At 39.0% G+C, this 24,360-nt stretch overlaps 1 protein-coding gene and 1 pseudogene across 3 annotated transcripts in view; one reads left to right on the top strand and one right to left on the bottom strand.

Moving 5' to 3' along the window:
* CEP112 (centrosomal protein 112) overlaps positions 1-24,360 on the top strand; it is a 412,041-nt gene that overhangs the window by 133,868 nt on the left and 253,813 nt on the right. The gene's annotated exons all lie outside the window — the stretch shown is intronic.
* On the bottom strand, positions 16,543-16,643 carry LOC122207426 (annotated as a pseudogene).

Consider the following 24,360-nt stretch of genomic DNA (forward strand, 5'->3'; position numbering starts at 1 on the left):
CCAGAACTATTTTTAACTTATTTTCTGATAGAATTCTTTTTGAAATGTAATATATACACTTCCATCCTTTTTACCATCGCATAATGAAAACAATTTATGGTAAGTCAGAATCGTCATTTGTGGAATCAATTCTTGTGATTTACTGTAGATTCAATTATAGATTAGTTTATGTGACTAAAATCTAAATACATAGCGACCTCCCCATGACCTTGAAACTTGATTTTTAAAAATTCCTTGATCTCAGCTTGCTTTGTGGTCTTTTGCCTCTTTTTTTCAGGAGGCTAGCAAGCCGTGTGGAGCTGTATGACCTCCTGAGCAGCGCAGTGCTGTTAGCTTTCTGCAAAATTAATAAGCGAATCAAAGGCCGACTCAGATCTCCCAAATGGTTGTTTTATAAATCCAGAAAATCATCATACTCTCTGTTGCCATGAGTATTCTTTCATTTTTCGTGCCACTGATATGTGCTTTATTAATGTAATAGACCACCGTCAACTCCTTCTGAACTTTTATCGCTGTTTATTTTTTCCCAACGCTGTTTGTGTCATCATATACTCGTGGAGCACATAGGGAAGCCTTTGTCATCACTTTGTCGTCATCTCCTCCTCGTCACCTGCCACCTGTCACTAATTACGTGTAAAATTGGTGCTGTTTCTCTTCTTGCACCTCCAAAGTAGTTTCTGCTTTCATTAAAGTCCTTGTTTGAATCCCTTCCTTTCCTATATCCTGTTAACGTAGAAGGCCGTCCCCCAGGCCCATCCTCCCGTGCATTCTTTGGCTCCTTTCACAAATATGGCCTTTTCTCCATTGCGCAGACTAATTTAAGACCCCTTTGTTATCTCTCAGCTGCACTGGTCCTTTTAATGTTTTTTTGTTTTTTTAATTTATTTTTGAGACAGAGACAGAGCATGAACAGGGGAGGGGCAGAGAGAGAGCGAGACACAGAATCCGAAGAAGGCTCCAGGCTCTGAGCTGTCAGCACAGAGCCTGACGCGGGGCTTGAACCCACAAACTGTGAGATCATGACCTGAGCCGAAGTTGGACGCTTAACCAACTGAGCCACCCAGGCTCCCTGCACTGGTTCTTTTAACATGTAGACAAGAGTAAGCATCCACCTTAAAACACCGTTTCTCAACCGCCACCCCCTATCTGTGACCCTTTTCCCTCTTTGCTGTTTTTTTAATTAATTTATTTATCTTGAGAGAGAGCGAGCGAACACATGTGCATTCGTGAGTAGGAGAGGGACAGAGAGAGAGGTAAAGAGAGAGAATCCCAAGCCCTGACATGGGGCTCAATCCCACGAACTGTGAGATCCTGACCTGAGTCGAAATCAGGAGTCAGATGCTTAACGGAATGAGCCACCCAGGCGCATCTCCCTCTTTGCTTTTATAGGCAGGTGTCTGCAGTTATTTTGTGAATTTCCTCCCATTTTTTTGTCTTCAGCCCAGTTCAGTCTGGCTGCTTCCATCATGCTGCAAAGCTTCTCCTAAGGCTTCAGTGACCTTGGATCTGGCTTTTGTTCAGTCTCCTTCCCTACGACATTTTCTTCTTCAGCTTTTGGGATACACCTTATCCTGATTTTCTTCCTTCTACTCAGTCTTGGTTGCATTTTCATCCCCTCCTCTGCTCCCTCTGGCTCCTCTCTGGAACAATCCAGTCCAAGCCCCTAGCTTTAGAAGGCATTTTTCCAGACCATTCTTATGGCAGTGACTTACTACTCATGTATGTCTTAGTCTCAGGCCCTTTACTTCCTTAATTTTCTTTATAGCACTTATTACTATATATTTGAATATTTGTAATTATTTTCCACTTTTAAATTCACTTCCTACAGAATTTCAGGATGTCCCAGAAGCCACTACTTTCCCTTCTTTTCTCCTTCGTGATGCTCATATCTTAGCCCTTTCTGTGCTTTCTTCTTGTCCATTTTCTTTTTTTTTTTTTTTTTCAACGTTTTTTATTTATTTTTGGGACAGAGAGAGACAGAGCATGAACGGGGGAGGGTCAGAGAGAGAGGGAGACACAGAATCGGAAACAGGCTCCAGGCTCCGAGCCATCAGCCCAGAGCCTGATGCGGGGCTCGAACTCACGGACCGCGAGATCGTGACCTGGCTGAAGTCGGACGCTTAACCGACTGCGCCACCCAGGCGCCCCTCTTCTTGTCCATTTTCATGTTCTTCTGCTCAAGCTCATGCTTTCTCGGCCTGCACATGGAGTCATCCTGCACTTATGTTCAGTTTGGCCCGCCAAATGGTTTGAAAAACTTGAATCACTTGCCAACATTATAAAATTAGGAGACTTCATGTGAAATTTGAAATTCTGTTTTCTCTTAAACCATGCAAGATCTCGGTGCCTGGGTGACTCAGTCGGTTGAGCGTCCAACTTCGGCTCAGGTCATGATCTCTCAACAGTTTGTGGGTTCGAACCCTGCATCAGGCTGTGTGCTGACAGCTCGGAGCCTGGAGCCTGCTTGGATTCTGTGTCTCCCTCTCTCTCTCTGCCCCTCCCCTGCTCATACTCTGCCTCACCGTGTCTCTCCTGAAATCATTATTGCACTATATGCTAACCAACTTGGGTGTAAGTTTAAAAATAAAATAAATAAATAAATAAATAAATAAATAAACAAACAAACAAACAAACAAATAAATAAAATAACAAGTAATGCCAGACTTTATCCACGTGATCAAGGTCAACATCCATAGTGATAAATCATGTAGACAGTATTACCCTTAATATGATGTGCTAAAAAGCACACTTTATTTCTATGGCCTTCTTCCTAAAGATCTACAACACCAGCCTAACCATTTTTTTGAGAAAAACACTGGACCAGTTCTAATAGAGGAGCATATGCTGTAAAACACCTGACCAATGCTCCTCAAAACCACTGAGGTTATCACAGCCAAAGAAAGTCTAAGAAACTGTCACAGCCCAAAGAAGCCCAAGGAGATATGACAAATAAATGTATTGTGGTGTCCTAGATGGGATTCTGAAACAGAACAAGGACATTAGGTAAAAACTATGGAAATCTGAATAAAGTGTAGGTTTTACTTAATGAGAATGTGTCAATATTGGTGCTTTAATTGTAACAAAAGTGCTATATTAATGTAAGATGTTAATAATAAAGGATGCTGGGTGTAGGGTATGTAGAAACTCTCTGTATTATCTTTTCAGGTTTTCTGTAAATCAAGAAGTATTCTAAAAAAATCAGTCTGTTTAAAAAAAAAAAAAGAAATCAAATCTTCCAAACAAAGCATAATTGAGACAAGATAGAAAATTATTGCCCATGTTGAAAGCAATGTTTCTTTAAGCTCAATTAATTTCACATTGGACTTAAGCCTGTGTATTAAAAATATAAAGGAAGAAAACAAATTACAAGAGGCTTAAATTTTTTTTTTTTAGTGTTTTACTTATTTTTGAGAGAGAGAGAGAGAGAGAGAGAAAGAGAGAGAGAGAGATGGAGCGTGAGCAGGGGAGGGACAGAGAGAGGGGAGAGAGCGAATCCCAAGCAGGCTCTAGGCACTGAGCTGTCAGCACAGAGCCCGATGCGGGGCTCGAACCCATGAACTATGAGATTGTGACCTGAGAGGAAGTCAGATACTTAACCAATGGAGCCTCCCTCCCTCCCCATACCACCTGGTGCCCCAGGAAGAAAGCAAAATTAAATAACACATCTGAAGTACTAGAAAACATCCTTAATGATGGTAACTTCTCACAGTTATGTTAGCTGTTAGCTATCAGATACTTTGATTTCTTCATGGAGATTCAGAAAATAAGTTTCATCAGTAATATACTCGTGTAAGCTAACTCTCAATCTGATGTTAATTTCAATAGTAGATCTCTTTCTGATGGTATCCCCAGGGAATATATATTCTAAACACAGTGTCTTACATATCTGATACATTTATTCTTATATGTGGTAAAAGTCATCCAAGAAGTTGGAAGAGATATGAACTAATACGGAAGGATGGAGGGGGCAAGAATGTATGTGAAGAAAGCTGAGAAAATGAGCCCAGTTGGAACAGGGATCCAGGAAACTGGTGGTCAAGATTGAAAAGGACCCAACCCCCACAGTGGTGGGGGCAGAAGAATGTAGCCTGTCCTGTAGGGAACAGAGAATGGTTGGAGAATTTAGTAGCAGCATAGCATATGATGAAACTGATGTTGGAGGAAGACTTAGTCTTCCTGAATATCTCTCTGCAATAAACTAGGTTTTGAAGAATAGAAAATGAGCTGGTGGAGAAGAGAATTTCCCTGCTAGAAGGAATAAAATGTTTCAAGACATGAATGTGGTAATGTGTTACTGTCTAAGCATGAGGTTAGGAGGAGAGCAAACAGACCTGATTTTCTGGAAGAAAGATTTTTGTTAGACTATAATGAACAATAAATAAGCAAATGTCAAACATTTCCAATCTTAAGAAAAACATGCTTTCACTTCCTTGCTGAATGTCCTTTATTCCTCCCTAAACCATAGTGCCTGAAGTTTGAGGTCATGAAATTTAACAAGGGAATTTAAAAATTGGTCACTTTGTTAAAATTTGGATCTTCTGGTTTTTTATTACTTGGTATAACATTTATTCATTTTAGGTGTGGAATACACAAATGTCAAGGAACTTTGAAGAAACTTTCAGTAATTTGAACCATATATCTCTATTCTTAAGTGAAAAATGAAAACACCCCAAAGGAGGTTTTATGTGGAGTAAAGTAGGTCTGGAAATGGTCTATATTGAAAGACCTAATGGTCTTTTGATGTCTGATTCTTTGATTTTGCTTTTTCTTTTTAAAGGGGTGCTATGTGATTATAATTAGAAACATTTCAAGTTCTTTACTTGGGAAGTTAATTGTTCCTTCGCTTGCTCTATTCTGACTAATCAGTGGCCTTGAATGGTAGCAGTGTTTGAAATTGTTACTAAGGAGATTCACCTTGTTTGGTAGAGAGAGTTCCAATTCATGATGAAAGATTCCCACATCCATAAACTATAGTCATTCCTTCTGCAGGTTGTGGCTCTGGTGTGAACATATATTTATAATATATTTAAGAAGTTTCATTTTAGTCATTTTCTAAGTACTTACTGGCAATATGGTAGTTTGTCTTCTTGCAACTGGTACCATTACATTTGAATTTGGAAATTACGGATAAATTACTAGAAGGCTCCATCAAAAATTTATACTCGTTTTTGGGGCGCCTGGGTGGCTCAGTCGGTTGGGCGGCGGACTTCAGCTCAGGTCATGATCTTGTGGTCTGTGGGTTCGAGCCCCACGTCGGGCTCTGTGCTGGCAGCTCAGAGCCTGGAGCCTGCTTTAGATTCTGTGTTTCCCTCTCTCTCTGCCTCTACTCTGCTTGCTCTCTCTGTCTCTCTCTCTCTCTCTCAAATAATAAACATTAAAAAAATTTATATTCGTTTTGTTAGGTGATTTAAAAAGTATTTAGTTTGGCATTGATGCAAACCTTTGTGTCATCTTGAGAAAAGTTATCCCTACACTTTGGAAAGTGCCTGCAAACTCTGAATATAATTTCTTTTTTTTTTTTTTCCCCCTTAAAAATAGCACTCTTAAGTATCAGTGGTGGTGCTGGTGGGGACCCATCTTTTCTCTTTTCTGCATTCTGCTCGAGCATCTGAAACCATTTTAGGTGGAGAGCAGTCAAAGCTTCCCGTTTACTATAGGCATTCCTTAGCCCCAGTGAGCATGCTGACATAACCTTCCCTCTAAGAAACACGATGGAAGGTTCAAGGGAGGACAGAAATCTGTGGTGACCTTGTTTCCAATTGAAAAGGAAGTTTCTCTCCTATTAAGTACTTCTTTGCAGGTATGTCTTTACAGAACTCCGTATTTCTTCTCATGGGAACACAGTGCTTTAAATCAGCGTCAGTATAATATGATGGTCAAGAGGCCTCTTACTGACGGGGACATCCGGGACGCTATTTCACATGACAGGTTTCGTTTGTAACGTGAGACTCTTAGGTTTATTAGATTTCTTTCTTCAGGAGTTAAGTTTGCAAAATTCATTTTTTTTAGCAGTGTGTGTATATAGCCTCCTGAGTTTTATTACAATCAAAAGTCACTTTAGTAATGAAATGTGGTACAATGAATTTGAGCCTGGTGGGGAGTTGATAAACTAATAAAATATAGGAATACTTTAATGTTTTATAGTTAACAAAATGTATATGTTCCCTTAGTTCATCCTTCAAAGAATCTTGTGTGGTTGTTTGTTATTGTTTTCAATGTAAAAGGAGAAACTGAGGTTCAAAGAGATTAAGCAGTTTAACCAGTTTGGCATGGTTAATATGTGGCTGGGCTAGGATTTGATCCTAGGCCTTCCAGTTTCTGATTCAGTGCTCTTTTCCTGGTAGAATGCTGACTTTTAGCTTTTGTGTCGCTCAGTAGGTCTCCTTTTGTGCTTTTAAAGTGACTTGATCCAAATGATTCAGAGATGGCAACATTTACTAGATATATGTCATTGCTAATTCTTGCCTGAAGACCCAAATGGGAGAATATGCCCTGCCCACAGCTTCTGATAGCTGCCCACCATGGGACCGCTTCCCCTTCTCTGCCATGTGCATCGGGTCTAGAGTGGGACACCCGATCCAAAGGCAGCAAATTCATTTTACTCTAAGATACAAAGAGCTTAGGGTCACACAGCTCGTAAGTAGAGGTGCGAGGGCTTGAAATTGTATGTGTTTGACTCTGAAGCCCCTGTTCTTAGCCATTATAGGGCACTGCCCCTCCTTCCTGATCTTGAGAATTTGGAACTGGGAAAGCTAGAGACTAAATCAGTGCAGAAGCTGGAAACACGGAAAGTTACCGGGATGAAGATTGGCTAGGCAGCCGCTATGGGCCGTATGCAGGCTAAAGTTCCGAGTAATTATGCTGAGGCCAAGAAGAAAACGCAAACCATGTGAACAAAAGCTTTGTCTATTCCAGCTCCGTCTCAGGAGAGACACTTCCAGGGCGCCTGGGTGGCTCAGATGTTAAGTGTCCCAGTCTTGAGTTTGGCTCAAGTCATGATCTATCTCATGGTCGTGGAATTGAGCCCCAAGTGGGGCTCCACGCTGAGTGTGGATCCTGCCTAGGGTTCTCTCTCTCTCTCTCTCTCTCTCTCTGCCCCTCCCCACCTCGTGCTGACACTCTCTCTCTCTAAAAAATAAAAAAGAGACACTTCACCAAGATCTCCCATCTTTACAGTATATAGCCATTTTATTTTGGTAGCGTGAGTTGGAAGGTATATTAACAATTTATTTAAATAGGTATTTTTTTTAAAAAATCGATTCAGTGTGGTCTCTATAACGTTATTCCAAATTATTTATTTTGAAAAGACATTTATTCAATTAACTGGTTAAGAACATTTTCTTTTTCAATAAAGTTTAATTGAGATTGTTCTGAATTTGACACTTTATTCTGTAGAAGTCTCACAGAGATTTGAGGGTTTTTTTTCAGGCTTTATTTCTGTTTTTTTCCCCCGCATATAAATATGGTTTTCTTTGCTACATTAAAAGCTTCAATTCTGGAATAACAAAAGATAGAAAAGATATTTAGACCAAATAAAACTGAACTTCAGTGTCTCCTCTGTCAAAATTATCACAAATATTTACTAACAAAGCCTGAATTAATATGGAAATGGCATGCTTCTATAGATTCCTTAGGAATTTTAAGAAAGACTATTATGAAAATAAAAATCATACTGCTTTACTAGGAACATCTAGGATTTATTCCGTAGGGATGAATTCTTAATGTAAAGTTTTAAAAAAAACCCAAAATTTTGTAACATTTTTTATTTGCGAGAGATTAGAAGCCAGTAAATAATACTTCCTTTCCCTCTCAAATTTAGAATTAATTTGAAAAAACAGAAGAATCAGGTAGCTGAAGTTGTGGTTTAGGTGTGTGGCCAACATTCGGCTTGGGAATCCTTCCTCCTAGAATGAATGCACTTGCCTGGTCATAGCCCAAGAGGCCAGTCAGAGTCTGTGCGCAGCAGAAGACATTCCTGGAGAGAGAAAAGAGGGGCGGAACAGAGCATTCACAATTGTTTCTCCCAAAACACAGCACTGTTAGCAGGTGTGGGAGGGAGCCGGACCCAAAGGGGCAGAAGTTCTCTTCTTGCTGACGGAGCTGAAGTCCTGTTAGATTTTTTTTCTTTAAAAAAAATAAAAATTTTTTAACATTTATTTATTTTTGAGAGACAGAGCATGAGCAGGAGAGGGGCAGAGAGAGAGGGAGACACAGAATCCGAAGCAGGTTCCAGGCTCTGAGCTGTCAGCACAGAGCCCGACGCGGGGCTCGAACTCACGAACTGCGAGATCATGACCCAGGCCAAAGTCGGACTCTTAACTGACTGAGCCACCCGGGCTCCTCTTTTCTTTCCTTTTTTCTGTTGGCATTTCATTTTAGAAGCTCACCCTCTCCTCATTGATTTTATCCTTTATTTTTTGAGTAAATGGAGCATTAACATGGTTTTAAAAATCAGACCTTCACTAAAAGGTATATTCAGACAAGTGACGCCCCACCCCCACTCCTTCTGTCCTTTCTTCTCAGACCCCAGCTCCCATAGGTGGGTGATCTCATTCATTAGTCTCTGACAGATCCCTTCTATATTTGCTTTTGCACAAATGGGCAGATACGATACGTGCACATCTCAGTGGATTTTTCTTGCGCTTTGTTTTTTCATTTGTTGTAAACTGAAGGTCATTCGTTCTTTGTACATCGGTGTCGTATGCTAATGTGTGGATGAATCAGTTTATGCAACAGCTCTCCTACCTATGGGCATACAGGTTGTTCCCAGTATTTGCAATTACAGGGGATACTGTAATGAATAACCTACGTGTATTTTTGTATTGTTTGAAATATATATTTGCCGTAACTTTTTAGGCGGGGGAATGCTGGGTCAAAAGATAAACATATATGTAGTTTTGTTCTCTATTGCCAAATGCTCCTGCATGAAGGTGGTACTGATTGAATTTCCACTGGATATATATTAGAATGACTTTTGACCCACAGCCTCCCAAATAGAATGTGTTGTTATATTTTTAAAATATTTGCCTGGTAAGGTGATAGGTGTGATACGCTGTATCCCAATATAGTTGAAACTTGTAGTTCTCTTATAATAAGTGGGAGTAAACATATTGTAATATATTTAAGGGCCACTTCAGCAGCTTTATTGAGTTGTAGTTGAAATTCAACACATCTCATATATTTAAAGTATACAGTTTCACATTCTGACATATGTTTACAGCTGTGAAAGGAAAGTACCAACTTAAAAAATATGTCTCTGTCAGCATATAATTATTCCCAAAAGTTTTGTCATGTCCCTATGAAATCTCTCCTATCTACCTTTCTCTGACTTCTCCTTATGGAGGCAGGCACTAATCTCCTCTCTCTCTCTCTCTCTCTCTCTCTCTCTCTCTCTCTCTCTCTCCCTCTCTCTCTCTCTTTAAGTTTATTTATTTTGAGAGAGACAGAGAGAGTGTGAGAAGGTGAGGGGCAGAGAAAGAGGGAGAATTTCAAGCAGGCTTCGCGCTGTCAGCACTGAGTCTGACATGGGGCTCAAACTCACGAACCGTGAGATCATGACCGGATTCGGAATCAAGAGTAGGACGCTTAACCAACTGAGCCACCCAGATGCCCCAAGCACAAATCTCCTTTCTGTTACTATACTTTAATTACTAGAATTTTAATTTTTTTTTTTTAACGTTTATTTATTTTTGAGACAGAGAGAGGCAGAGCATGAACAGGGGAGGGGCAGAGAGAGAGGGAGACACAGAATCTGAAACAGGCTCCAGGCTCTGAGCGGTCAGCACAGAGCCCGACGCGGGGCTCGAACTCATGGACCGTGAGATCATGACCTGAGCCGAAGTCGGACGCTTAACCGACCAAGCCACCCAGGCGCCCCTAATTACTAGAATTTTAAATAAATGGAATTGCACTGTTTTACATTCCCCCCCAGTAGTGTTTGGAGCTCTGTTTCCTCCACATCCCTATCAATACTTGATATGGTCAGTGTTGTTATTTTCACAATTCCAACAGGCTTGTCTAAGTATTTCACTGTAGTTTTATTTTTTATTTTATTTTATTTTTCATTGTGGTTGTAATTTGCATTTCCCTAGTGACTAATGTTGAAAAACTTTTCATGTACTTTTTTTTTTTTTTTTTGCTATAAATATATCTCCTTTGGTGACTGTTCAAAATTTTAGCCTCCTTTTTTTTTTTTTTTTTTTTTAAACTGGGTTGGTTGTTTTCTTATTATTGAGTCTTGAAAATTCTTTGTATATATTGGATACAAGTCTTTTAACAGACGATTTGCAAATGCTTTCTCCCAGTATGTGGCTTTCCTTTTTATTCTTTTCAAGGTTTCTTTAAAAGAACTGGTGTTTTAAACTTTGATGAAGTCCATTGCATTTATTTGTTCTTTTATGGATTGTGCTTTTGAGGTCACATCTAAGAAATCTTTTCCTGGTCCCTGATCACAGTTCCAGGTTTTACATTTGGGATTTTGATCCATTTTTTAAGTTAATTTTGTATGTGCTGGGAAGTATGGATTAAAATTCTTTTTTCTCTTTCTTTCATAATACTGCGTCATTGTCCTTCTAATATGTGTAGAATCTGTAGTGATGAAACCTCTCTCGCTTGTAATGTTAATTTGTAGTGTCTCTTTTTCCCTGTCAGTCTGGCCAGAGGTTTATTAATTTTATTGGTCATCTTGGACTTAGGTAATGTAGTCATTACTAAATGTAGTATTAGGTTATCCAATAATGAGCTATTCTTGCCTTCATGGCATAGATCCAGCTTAATTGTCGGTGATTTAAAGATGTCACTGACTGTCTTCTTGCTTGTGCTGCTTCTACCATGAATCTGCTGCTCTCCTTATTTTTGTTTCTCTGGAACATTCTTTTCTCTGGCTGTTTTCAAGATTCTTTTTTTTTTTTTTCTTTGTCACTGATTTTGGGAGAAATCGATTATGATGTGCCTTCATGTAGTTTTCTTTATCTCATGTTTGGAGTTCTTTGAGTTCTTGGATGTGTAGATTTATAATTTTAATTAAATTTGGAAAGCTTTTGGCCATGATTTCTTCAAATATTTTTCTGTCCCTACCCCTCTCTTCCTTTAAAAACTCCAAACACACACGCGTTAGGTTGCTGATAGTTGTCACTGATGCTTTGCTTCTTTTTTATTACTCCATTTTTCTTCTTGTGCTTTGGTTTGGTTGGTTTCCGTTGCTCAGTCTTCAAGTTCACGGACCTTTTCTTTAGCAATGCCTGTAAATCCCATCTGTTTTATTCTTCATCTCACACACTGTAGTTTTTCTACAAAACTCCCAAAATTCTGTCTCTAGTATTTTCAGTATGACAACATAATTCTCAGCCTCATCCCAGGCCCCTTTCTCTCCGTTGTTTGTATTGGTATCTTGACCCCTGTTCTCTTCCATGATTTAACCACAGTCATTGCCTTTCACACCTTCTCGCTTTGTTACCCTTTATGCTGGGAGTGCCCTTTCCTGCATTTTTTTCTATCTAGTCCTCCACATCCTTCAGTCAGCTTCTTCTTTTTGATAGGAAAAAAAAAGATGTATGTACATTTGATGTGTACATTGAAGTGTAATTGACATACAGTTCAGTTAACTTTGACATCACTTTCTTTCATCCTAATTCCTAGGTAAGGTTTTTCACCCATTATATATAAACCCTTAGTACTCTACATTTCTGTTTTGGTCATTGAATTGAATCCTCATTGTTCTTATTTGTATTAATTCGATGTCTTTTTTTCTTTGCTCTACTTGAAGCTCCCTTAGCACAGAAGCTGAGGTGGTTAATTCAGTGATGTCTGCTCAACATCTAGCAAGGTGTCTTACAAATAATGGTACTTAACATATTAACAATAAATGAATTAATGAATACCACATGGTTGCAGATTAACAGTGACTGAACTTCTTATTAAGCACATTTAAGAATATCACTGGAGCCTTTAGAAAAATTTAGTATGAGGCAGGAGGGAATGGTCAGTGGAACATGGATGATATATGTTTATAAATAAAGACATATCTGAAAACTAACATAAATCCAGCTTATGTACTTTCATGGACTTATCAATAGCCTTTTATAATCAGTAAAAATGGTTGCATACTTTATTATAGCTGAAACAAAACTTTATCTTTAGAAATCTCTTACCAGATTCATCTTCCCCTTGAAATAAATAAGAATCTTCTGATGGAGATTTTCTCTTTTCAGGGAAAGTATGATGGTAAGGAGGAAAATAAAAGATATTTTATAAATATCAAATACAATATGTCTTTTACAGATACATCCACATTTTAATACATGTAGTTAACAAAATATATATGTTACTCCTCTTAAACATTCTGAGTGATGGGGGCACCTGGGTGGCTCAGTCGGTGAAGCATGCAAATTTGGCTCAGGTCATGATCTTGTGGTTCATGAGTTTGAGCCCCGCATCGGGCCCTGTGTTGACAGCTCAGAGCCTGGAGCCTGCTTCAGATTCTGTGTCTCCCTCTCTCTCCACCTCTCCCCTGCTCACACCCTCTCTCTCTCTCAAAAATAAAAATTAAAAAAAAAAAAACATTAAAAAAAACATTGAGTGATGATCTTACCAAATGATGTGCCTTTTATGAAGCTTTTCTATTTTACCCTAGGCACAGATAATTATTCCTCTGGTCCTTGTTTGCTCAGAGTATTATGTTCATATTATTGTGTAGCTTTTGTGGCACTGGAAGTAGTGTAGAGTTTGTCTTCTTTCCTATATTGCCTGCAGGGACAATGTGTTGGTTATTTTTGTATTTCTAGCACCAAGCATAGATCCTGTCATAAAATAGGAGTTAAGTAAATGCTTGATAAATATTTTAACTTTCAAATGTTCTAAAAGTGATTTGGCATGAAAATATTAATGTTATGTGAGGGTAAATTATAGTGAAGACCTACTTGTCTTCAGGCTTAAAGAAATAGCATGATGTCGTAAAACGACTTTGGACCTTGAAGTCAGGTGGGCTGGTTTAATTTCTCCTTCTGCCATTGACTATGTAAACTTGGACAAATCACTTAACTCTTCTAAACCTCCTTGTTTTCATTTGTGAAAAAAACTAAATGAGAACTTTTTTATCATTATAAAAATGGAATGAAATAATACATGAACTGCTCTAAACTAATGAGCATAATAAACACTCAGTAAATTTTCACTCTTTTTCATCCTTTGTGAAGACATTAAAAATTAGGTTGCACTATAAATGCTATAGCTTGTAGCAGGCTTCATCCACCAGAAGTACTGAGCAGTGGCTATCGTGATTTTAAAATTATTTTGTATAATTTAGAAATCATTTCTGATAAGCAGAAAACCTTCTCTCAATGATAAATATGATATTTATGTTTGGTAAATAACGAGAAAATTTGCCTACTTAAAATTTGATCTACTTGTGCATAGTGATGAATGTAAGTGAGAATATTTTCTTGCTACTTTGAAATATTGAACTGCCCAGGGACAAGGCATGGATGATGTTTTGAAGGAAATAAATATTTCAGCTTCACGTTTCAGCCTTTCTTCTGTATTCCTTTGATCTGGCTTTGGTTTACTTATTATTCTGCTTGAATGACTTCACATTGCCTTCTTCCTCTCCCTAGTTACAAGAAGTGGTCCTGTACTTATTTCAATATATTTAGGCTTTGTCATTTTATAGGATGAATGTGCCTTTCCTTATTATTTACTGATATACTCCTGCCTGTAAAGTAAGCTGGGTTGGTGTGTGTGTGTGTATGTGTAACTTTGCTTGTATGATGTATAATTTATATATGGAACTTTTAATCAGTAGTTTCTTAAATATAAGAAACATAAAAACAAACATTAGATTTGAGATTTTTTGAAGCTTAAAAGAGTTTAAAGATTTTAAAGGAATTTTTCTTCGTTATACACTGTAGCTGTTTTATCTTTAAGGATAACTTTCTCAGGGTTTTCTGTATTTTACCATAAATATTCCAAGTTGCTTTTCTATTAGCAACTGGAGTTGCTGCAGTAGAGTTCTTTTAATTTATTTATAGGCCTATATTATAGGAAGAAGTTAGTTTAGCACATAATTATTATATAAAACTTTAAACTGCTTAAACATTTCATTACATTTACCTATATTGCTTAATTTTATACTTTATAGACAAATCTTCTGATCTCCTGAGATTTTTTTTTTTTATTTTTTTATTATTTATTTTTTTTTTTAGTGTTTATTTTTGAGAGGGAGAGAGAGAGAGACAGCATGAGTGAGGGAGGGGCAGAAACAGAAGGAGACCGAGATTCCGAAGCAGGGTCCAGGCTCTGAGCTGTCAGCACAGAGCCTGATGGGGGGCTTGAACCCATGAGCAGCGGGTTCATGACCTGCTGACCTGAACCAAAGTTGGACGCTTAGCTGACTGAGCCACCAGGCACCCCTCTTTTTTTTTTTTTAAGTTTATTTATTTGAGAGAGAGAGAGAGAGAGAGAGAGAGAGCGCAAATAGGGGAGGGACAGAGAAAGGGAGAGAGTGAGCATCCAAGAGAGCTGACTGAGCCACCCAGGCGCCCCGAGATTGGTTTTCTTATACAGACTCTCTCTGACTCTTTCCATTTGTCATATTCCTATAGACTTAGAATTTGTCACACAATATATATAATATTACACTACTATATGATTCTTTTTCTTGCATTTTTCCCCCTTAATCAGATTGTGGTTTCTCCAAGAGAGGATCCATTTTTTTTTTTTAAATTTTTTTTAACCTTTATTTATTTTTGAGACAGAGAGAGACAGAGCATGAACGTGGGAGGGTCAGAGAGGGGAGGCACAGAATCTGAAACAGGCTCCAGGCTCTGAGCTGTCAGCACAGAGCCCGATGCGGGGCTCGAACTCACGGCTGAAGTCGGCCGCTTAACTGACTGAGCCACCCAGGTGCCCTGAGAGAGGATCCATTTTTATACTTCTAGGTTTTTTGCAGTATGTGACCTAGTAGATCTCAGAATTTGCTGCCAGGACTCTTGCCTCAGTTCTTAGAACATGACTAAGTTACTGAAAATACAGGCTAGGAAGTTGATGCCAGGATCAATTCTTTAGAATCATGACTCACATCCTGTTGATGTCAAGGAATTTGTAGACCTCATAGCCGAAATGCATGTTTTTAAGAGATTTTTGGATAGTTGAAGAGATTCCTCATTCTTATTCGTAACATGCTTCAAAACCAATCATGGTTCTTCAGGACTGGAGCCTGGCCCTGGGGTCACAGACTTCTGGGGAAGCATTGACCGTAAAAGAGTCTTGTTAGAAGAGAGTTTCATAGCACTTCTTTATACTGTTACCAAACCCCTTTGGAGCATTTCTACTTGTACCAAGAGAAGCATCCCTAGCTGGTTTAGCACTGGAGTATCCTGGTTGCACGGAGCCTCGTTGTGTGTTTGCCTGTGGTCATCTCAATGCCATCCTATTTGAGGCAGGATTATGCTGAGAACTGCTGACTTTCTTCGTTCTACCTTTACCGTTGCTGCACATAAGCCCACTTACCCCTAAGAGGCTTCTAAGAAGGTTGTTCTGATTCACCAGAGTAGGATGGAGATTCCGGCAGTAGAGATCGGTCTTACAGTCCCATCTCTTCCATTAACTGGCGTGGAACAAAATCTCCCTGAAGCCTCTCCTTCTGTTTCTCAAGACCCTATGTTCAAATATCTGTTATAATATTTAGTATTTATCTTTATTTTTTCCCTTTACTTAATGGAGTCTTCTTAAAATGACAGGGTTCATGGGGCACTTGGGTGCTCAGTCGGTTAAGTGTCCGACTTCAGCTCAGGTCATGATCTCACAGTTTGTGGTTCGAGCCCCGCATTGGGCTCTGTGCTGACAGCTCAGCCTGGAGCCTGCTTCGGATTCTGTGTCTCCCTCTCTCTCTGCCTGTCCCCCGCTCACGCTCTGTCTCACGCTCTCTCTCTCAAAAATAAACATTAAAAAAATTTTTTTTTAAAAGACAGGGTTCTTATATAGCTTTGTTCCTTAGTATAAGTTAATGGTAAACACGTAGGTCTTAGGCAATTTTTGAAGAATGAGTTAAGAAAAGTTTGGATGAACTTGTTGTAAACTCAAAATATGATGTTCTTTTAGGAGGAAAAAGAATGGAAAAAATCTTCTCAGGTTTGCTATGGCCATTTTAGACATAATTTTGTTTTCCTTGGAAATACTCTTTGTAGGGGCACATGGGTGGCTCAGTTGGTTAAGCCTCCAACTGTTGATTTCAGCTCAGGTCATGATCTCATGGTTGTGAGATCGAGCCCTGTGTTGGGTTCCACGTTGGGTGTGGAGCCTGCTTGGGATTCTCTCTCTCTCTGTCTCTCTCTCTCTGTCTCTCTCTCTCTCTGTCTCTCTCTTTGTCTCTCTCTTTCTGTGCCCCTCCCCTGCTCACACATACATGCATACGCGTTCTGTCTGTCCCTCTCAAAATAAATAAATAAACTCAAAAAATATTCTTTTTATCTTCCACTATATTATGAAAGATGTATTTATGTTTGTTTTTCAGGCTTCAGTGGTTATATGATTATCTCTGTGACTCGGGAAAGCACTTTGTGTATTTTATGTGTCATCCTTGTGCTGGGGCCACGCTAACCTTCTCTGTATCGTTCCCACTTCGGTATATGTGTTGCTGAAGCGAGCGCTGTCCCTGTGTAGTTGAATTGAATTCGCACCACGCACACCCACACTGTGTTTCAAACCCGTGATGTATGTCTTTGCTGTGAGCAGTGCAGAAATGCTTGGCAGCGACATTTCCTTATGGGGCCTTAAAGCTTTTCCATAAGAAGTCACCTTAGCTGTGAATTGGCATTCTCCTTCAGTATTTCAAAATCGCTAGGGTGCCCTGGGGTTTTCCACAGCCGCTCATTCCTCATTAGCCATCGCATGCTCCTTTTCTTTGCCTGTTTGTGGTCTTATGAACTTGCCTTCAAGAAACTAACACTTTCTTTGGTCACTTCTTTCTTTGCAAGTCTTAGCAGTCATTTGTTGAGCTCCAGAAATTTTAATTCAGAACCGTGCTGATTCTTTGCACTTGACCGCACTCAGAATTTGCATATTTGGGGGGATGCATCTTGGTGAAGGAGAATATCTGGAACTAATTGAATAGTCTTTGGGCAGTTTTACCCTGGGTCCTATCTCATCTAGATTTGCCACTATTAGGTGTAAATATGCCCTTTGGGAAGAAATAATTTGGCTTTTTTTGGTGATTTTTAATTTTTTTATTATTTTCTTTAATGTTTATTTTTGAGAGAGAGAGCGAGCATGAGCGAGGGAGGGGTAGAGAGAGAGGGAGACACAGAATCTGAAGCAGGCTCCAGGCTGTCAGCACAGAGCCCAATGCGGGGCTCAAACTCATGAACCATGAGATCATGACCTGAGCCCAAGTTGGACACTTAACTGACTGAGCCACCCAGGCATCCCTTTTGATCATTTTTTAAACCTGGTGACATTACCTAGAAGGAGTCAAGTAAGAACAAAAATGAAAACTTTAAATGCTTAAAGACTGAAACAAAATTTAGCCTATGGATTTTTTCTTTGCCTGATTTAACTTTTAAAATTTGTTGTATTCCCAACTTATTTGTTTACCCATATAGCATTAAGGCAATTATAAATATTACATATTAAGTTCCCAGACAGCCCTTGATACGCTCTAAATTTTGAATATATACTAGTTTTGTTTGTTGTTATTGTTTTCTATCGCTGCTATACCACAAACATGGCGTCTTAAAACAATTCAAATTTATTATTTTATGGTTTGGGAGATCGGAAGTCCAAAAGGAGACTTAGGGCCTAAGATCCAGGTGTCATCAGGTCTGGTTTTGCAGGGAGGTTTCAGGGAAGACTCTGTTCTTGGTTTTTCTATCTTCTGGAGGCTGTCTTCATTCTTTGGTTTGTGACCCTGAGTCATATTGTCTTTTCTCCATTGCTTCCTCTCTCATATTGTCTTGTTTGTCCTTTGACCTTCTTGCTTCCCTCTTACAAAGACCTTGTGATTACATTTGAGGCCTAACTAGGTAATCTGGGATGATCGCCCCATCTCAGATATTTAACTTAGTCACATCTCAAAGTCTCTTTTGCTATATAAGGTAGCGTATCTACGGTTCCAGGGATTAAAATATGAATATCTTTGAGGGACCATTATTCAGCCTACCACCTCAGTACCGTTTCAGACTTAATCAGTTGATCTACTCTGTTGGATACTAGAGTTGGTATCACTGATAGGAGAAATGACTTTCAACTCCCTCTAAAAACATATCCCCTGTAATTTTCCATCCATACCTCATAGAGCTAATTGATGAAAGGTAGGAACAAGGAGTCTAATTTTCCCAGCCATCATAAGATGTGGATGCATCATAGTCAAAGCATAATGGTGTGATGTTACCTCTTAAATGGGCTCATTTATTGAGATATAAATAAATCACCAGCTTTATTGAGATATAATTGACATATAATATGGTGAAGCTGATAAGGTGTACAACGTAATGATTCATTATATGTATTTACTGCAATCCAATTCCCACAATAAAGTTAGTTAACACATGTAGCACCTCACACACATAATTAAAATTTTTTTTTGAGATGACAATTTCTTGCTATTTACTCTCTCAGCAATTTTCAAACATACATATAGTACAATATGGCTAACTATACTGTATATTACATCCCCAGAATTATAGTATGTAATATACATACTATATATTAATTGCTGTATATTATTTATCTTATAACTGGAAGTTTGTACTCTTTGAACACCTTCACCCATTTTCTCTACTCCCCCCACCACTCCACTGGCAGCCACCAATCTGCTCTCTGTTTCTGAGTTTGGGTGTTTTAGATTTCATAAACAAGTGCGATTATACAGTATGTGTCTTTTTCTGTCTGACTTATTTCACTTAGCACAGACAGTGCCTTCAGGGTGCATCCATGTTTTTGCAACTGGCAGCATTTCTTTCTTTTTTATGGCTGAATAATATTCCAGTGTGTGTGTGTGTGTGTGTGTGTGTGTGTGTGTGTGTGTGTGTGTGTTTGTGTGTGTGTTTGTGTGTGTGTATTCCCTTTTTCCCACATCCTCACCAATTCTTGTTATCTCTGTTAGATGATAGCTATTCTAACAGGTTTGAAGTAATATCTCATTGTGGTTTTAATTTGCATCTCCCTGATGATTAATGATGTTGAGCACCTTTGAGTATCTATTGACCATTTGAATATCTTCTTTGGAAAATTGTCTATTTTGCTTCTCTGCCCATTTTTTATTGGATTATTTGCTTTTTTTCTGTTGAGTTATATATTTTGGATATTAACCCTTATCTTATCAGATATGTGATTTGCCATGTTTTCTCCCATTGTGTAGATTGCCTTCATTTTCTTGACCATTGATTTTGCTGTGCGGTAGCTTTTCAGTTTGATTTAGTCTAACTTGTTTCTTTTTGCTTTTGTTGCTTATGTTTTTGGTGTCATATTCATGAAGTCATTGCTAAATCCAATGTCAAGATTATATCCTGTTTCCTTCTAGGAGTTTTATAGGTTCAGGCCTAACATTTAAGTCTTTAATCCATTTTGAGTTACTTTTTGTGAGTGGGGTGAGATAGAAGCCCAATTTCATTCTTTTGCATGTGAATATCCAGTTTTCCCAATACCCTATATTGAAGAGACTGTCATTTCCCCATTGAGTAGTCTTGGCTTTCTTGTCAAATACTAGTTGGCTATACATGCATGGATTTGTTTCTGGGCTTTTAATTCTGTTCTACTGGTCTGTTTTTTGTTTGTTGGTTGGTTTTGGGGTTTGTTTTGCTTTTGTTTTTTTGTTTTTTTAGATGGCAGTATCATACTGCTTTGATTACTATAGTATGATTTCTGGGAAGCATCCTGCAGTACTGGAGGACCTGGGTGTCCATCATGAACTCCCCCTTTTCCACTGGAGAAACTAGGGTGGCCCTGTTGGTGTAGTGTCATGCTGGCCTGAGGTGGGTAGGTGACAATGCAGAGTGTAGACACTCCTCTTAACTTTCTAATGTAATCCTTCCCAGTGTCTGTGGTCCAATGTGGGTGCTTCATTCACACCCTTGGGTGTGGGATTCTCACAATGATATCTTGTCTATGGATAGTTGCTAGTTGGTCTTTTGGTGAGGGGCACTGAAGGTGGGGATGATTTATGTCACTGTCTTGATGATGTCACTTTAAGTGGGCTCGTAGATATAGTGTATTTGAAGTGAAGCCTTCTGTGTGCCAGAGCTGAACAGAAGTTTGATGTAGAGCTAAGCATCAGAGCCCCCAAACAGAAAGTAGACTGTACCTTATCAACCCACGTGTAGTGGGCTGATCGGTGATCTCCCCCAAAAGGTATGTCCGTATCCTAATCCTCAGAACTTGTGAATGTTCTTATTTGAAAAGAGGATCTCTGCTGATGTACCTGAGTTAAATATCTTGAGGTGAGATTATCCAGGTGGGTCCTAAAAACAGTCATGAGTATCTTTATAAATAAAGAGAAACAGTGGAGAAGGGACACCGAGGAGAAGGTGAAGTGAAGATAGATCAGAGAGAGACACCGTCACAAGCCAAGGAATGCCAGCAGTCTCCAGAAGCTGCAAGTGCTAAGGAATGGATTCTCCCCTAGAGCCTCCAGAGGGAGTATAGCTCCGCTGACTCCTTGCCTTTAGACTTTTGGCCTCCAGAACTGAGAGAGAATGAATTCCTGTTGTTTTAAACTACTCAGTGTTTAGTAATTTGTTACAGCAGCTGCACGAAACTAATACACCAAGCTACTTTCATATGTAGCTCCATGGACTTCATTACTGAATTACCTCTATCTGCCCTACATCACGTCCTTAATGCTGAGAGTCTCACCAGTCGCCCTTTCATTCTGTGCAACAAGAACTTTTTAGCTACCATGAGTCTCTCATTCACGTATGAACTATTCTTCCAGTTGATATTTTGGATAGCATTCAGTTTGCCTTCTGTAGTTTGTCTTTTTAAGACATAACTACTTCTCTTCCTTTCATATCTGAATTTACTCTTCCTCTGCTGCCTTTCAAAGGTCATTTGATGAACCAAAGAAACAAATTGTGGTGTCTTTCATTCCAACTCGATAATCACAAAATATTCCTTCCTCGACACTGAAAGATCTATACATGTTAAGTACAATTAGCCTGCAGAGTATACTGTCTTAATTAACTGTAATTATCAGTTTGGCCCCTTAATAGTTTTACTTTCTCTTTAACATTTTCCATTAGAAACCTATATCTAGTTGGGAAGATATGTGCCCAAACTCTTAAACTGCAAGGAGCTATTAATATAAGCATATCACCACCACCATCATCATCATCATCATCAATTTAGGGTTATCTGGGTCTTCTCTCTCCAGGTCAAAAACACCTATAAGACACACACTGTAAGAACAAGCAAATTCCTGGTGGTGGAGTCATTATAGTCATTTATAAGCAATGCATGGCATTGGATTCTCAAAGAAGTTGGATGGTAATTGCTTTTTCGGGTCATTCTCCGTTACCAATGACCAAAACCTTGTCTGAAAATCAGACACCCAGAAAGCAAATGAAACCTAAGGCTTCTTTCACTCCATGAAATTTGATAAAGAACAAGTGGCTCTCAACCAGGCATGGTTTTGCCCCTCCAGGGCCTACCTGGCACGTCTGTAGACATTTTTGGGTCGTCAGAATTGGGGGGGCGGGGGACATTGTCACTGGGACCCAGTGAGTAGAGGCCAGGGATGCTGCTCAATGTATCCCAAGGCATAGGACAGGTCCTTACAACAAAGAATTATCTGACCACGTGTGTCAGTAGTGCTGAGGTTGAGGAATTTTTTATGTTCCATGGTTTGCTCTGGTTCTATCTAGATGATATAATGTAGGCTTATGAAACAAATATTGAATTATTCTATGCATATGGCATGCTCAAGGTATCTAACATAAATATGAAGAAGACAGCTGTGTTCCCACATCGTCCATTCCCCGAGCCTCAGTGAGATTTCATTATCCTAGAAAAGACAAATGTATAAATTAACAACTGTAATAGTGTATATAAAATGCTACAGTGGCAGTATATAAAAAGTGCTGACAAGGACAAAAGAAATAGCAATTCTGTCCAAAAAGTTGGCATTTGAACCCCTACGGAATAAGTGGTAACCTACCAGTCAAAACAACAAAGAAGGGAGGTTCCACTTTATATTATGGCAAGTAAGCTCCTATCAGACCAATTCTCCCACAAATATAAGCTGTGAACAAAGTATAAAATACAACTACCGGATGGCCTTGGAGAACAGATCAATATGAAGAGGTAGTAGAAAGGAGGACATACTTGGAAGAAAGAAAGGGAATTTCACGTCTTTATAGCATTCATTTTCCCACATTTGGTGCCACGTGGGACGGCTAGAATTTGGGTCGATAACTGTGGTCTTTAAAAGAAATTTTTTTTAAACGTTTATTCATTTTTTGATAGAGAGGGACAGAGCACGAGCGGGGGAGGGGCAGAGAGAGAGGGAGACCCAGAATCCAAAGCAGGCTCCAGGCTCTGAGCTGTTGGCACAGAGCCCAACACAGGGCTCGAACCCACGGACTGTGAGATCATGACCTGAGCCGAAGTCGGACGCCCAACCGACTGAGCCACCCAGGCGCCCCGATAACTGTGGTCTTAGTGCTTAGAGAACCAGGTGAGAGATCAGGGCAGCCAGTGACAAACTCAGATGGAGGGACACCCAGGAAATAAAGTGAGCGAGCAGGGAAGGGCCCCAAATTCTTTGTGTGATCTTGGTCCACCCATATTTCTGGCTGATGTCTGAAACATGCATGGTTGGAGAAGATTCTAAACAGCTTAGGTAAAACTGAAAGAGCCGAACTTTTATATATGAACTTTTGTCTTCTGCAGAGGAGACAGAATTTATAGTTTGTATCCAACCAAGTGAACTGCCTGCTAAAAACTGGCAATTAAAATTAACCATTAATACCATTCAGAGGAAAGTAGCAGAATCCACACTCTCTACAGTGTCTCATTCGTAAAGACACAAGCCCAAAATACTCGACGTCTGAAGAAACAGGTAACATGACCTGTTTATTCTCAAGAGAAAATGATCAATGGAGACGACCTCAGGATGAATTAGACGCCCGGGTTATCAGATAAAAAATTTAAAGTAGCTATTATAGTTGTGCTCAGGGCAATAAGAAAAATTGGTAGCAATGAGTGAGAAAGTAGGAAATCTTGGGAGTGAAAAACAGTGAAAAATACAACATTTGAAATTTAAAATGTGGGCTGAATATAACAACAGAATGGAGAACAAGAAGATTCGGTGAATGTGCAAATTAATAGAAATTAGCCAATCTGAGGCCAGAGAGAAAAACATACCCCCCCCCCCCCAAAAAAAAAAAAAAAAAATGAGCTGCAGGGACTTGGAAGACAAGGACAATGTATAAAGTATATTTGAGTCACAAAAGTGGAGGGAAGAGCGCAAAGAGGCAAAAATGTTTTAATACGTCATAGCCAAAATTTTCCAGGTTCATGAAAGACATAATTATATTGATTCAAGAAGCTACACAAAGGCCACGCAGGGTGAATGCAAAACAGAACAAAACAAAAGCACCAATACTTGCTACAATCTGTCTTGTGATTTATAAGCCAAACTAGACGTTGTGTAAAGGTATCTCATTGTGATTTTGAAGTGCATTTTTTGGATGACCGATTCTAGTGAGTGTCGTTTCATGTGCTTATGGCCAATTGTACATCCTCTTTGGAGAAACATCTATTCCGATTCATTCCCTATTTTTAGGTTCTTTGTTTTTTAATAAAAATATTTTCTAATAAAGAACCTAATGATAAAGGTGCTTTATTTTTTAATGTTATTAAAAAGTGTGTTCTTTATTTTTTAATTATGGATCTGTAAGAGTTCTTTATGTATTCTTAATACAGGTCTCTTTTCAGATATATGATTTGCAAGTATTTTATCCTATTCTGTGGATTTTCCTTTCACGTCTGATGACATTCCTTGCAGCACAAGAGTTTTTTAAATTTGCTGAATCTGTTTATATTTTATTTTCTTGTTTATGCCTTTGGTTACTTCTAAGAAAGCTTTGCTTAGCTCAAAGTCACAGAAATTTACTCCTGTTTTCTTCTAAGACTTTCCTATTTTTTAGCTCTTGTATTGAGGTCTGTGGTTTATCTTGAGTTAATTTTTGTGTATTGTGTAAAGAAGGAATCTTAACTTTATTCTTTTGCATATGAATATCCTGTTGTCCCAGTGTCATTTGTTGTAAAGACTGCCATTTCTCCAATGACTTGTCTTGGCACCCTTGCTGAAAGTCTACTGATCATCGATGTTAAGGGTTTATTTCTGGGATCTTAATCCTGTTCCATTGA

The sequence above is a fragment of the Panthera leo genome, chromosome E1 (genome assembly GCF_018350215.1).
Source record: "Panthera leo isolate Ple1 chromosome E1, P.leo_Ple1_pat1.1, whole genome shotgun sequence".
Taxonomy (NCBI): Eukaryota; Metazoa; Chordata; class Mammalia; order Carnivora; family Felidae; genus Panthera; species Panthera leo.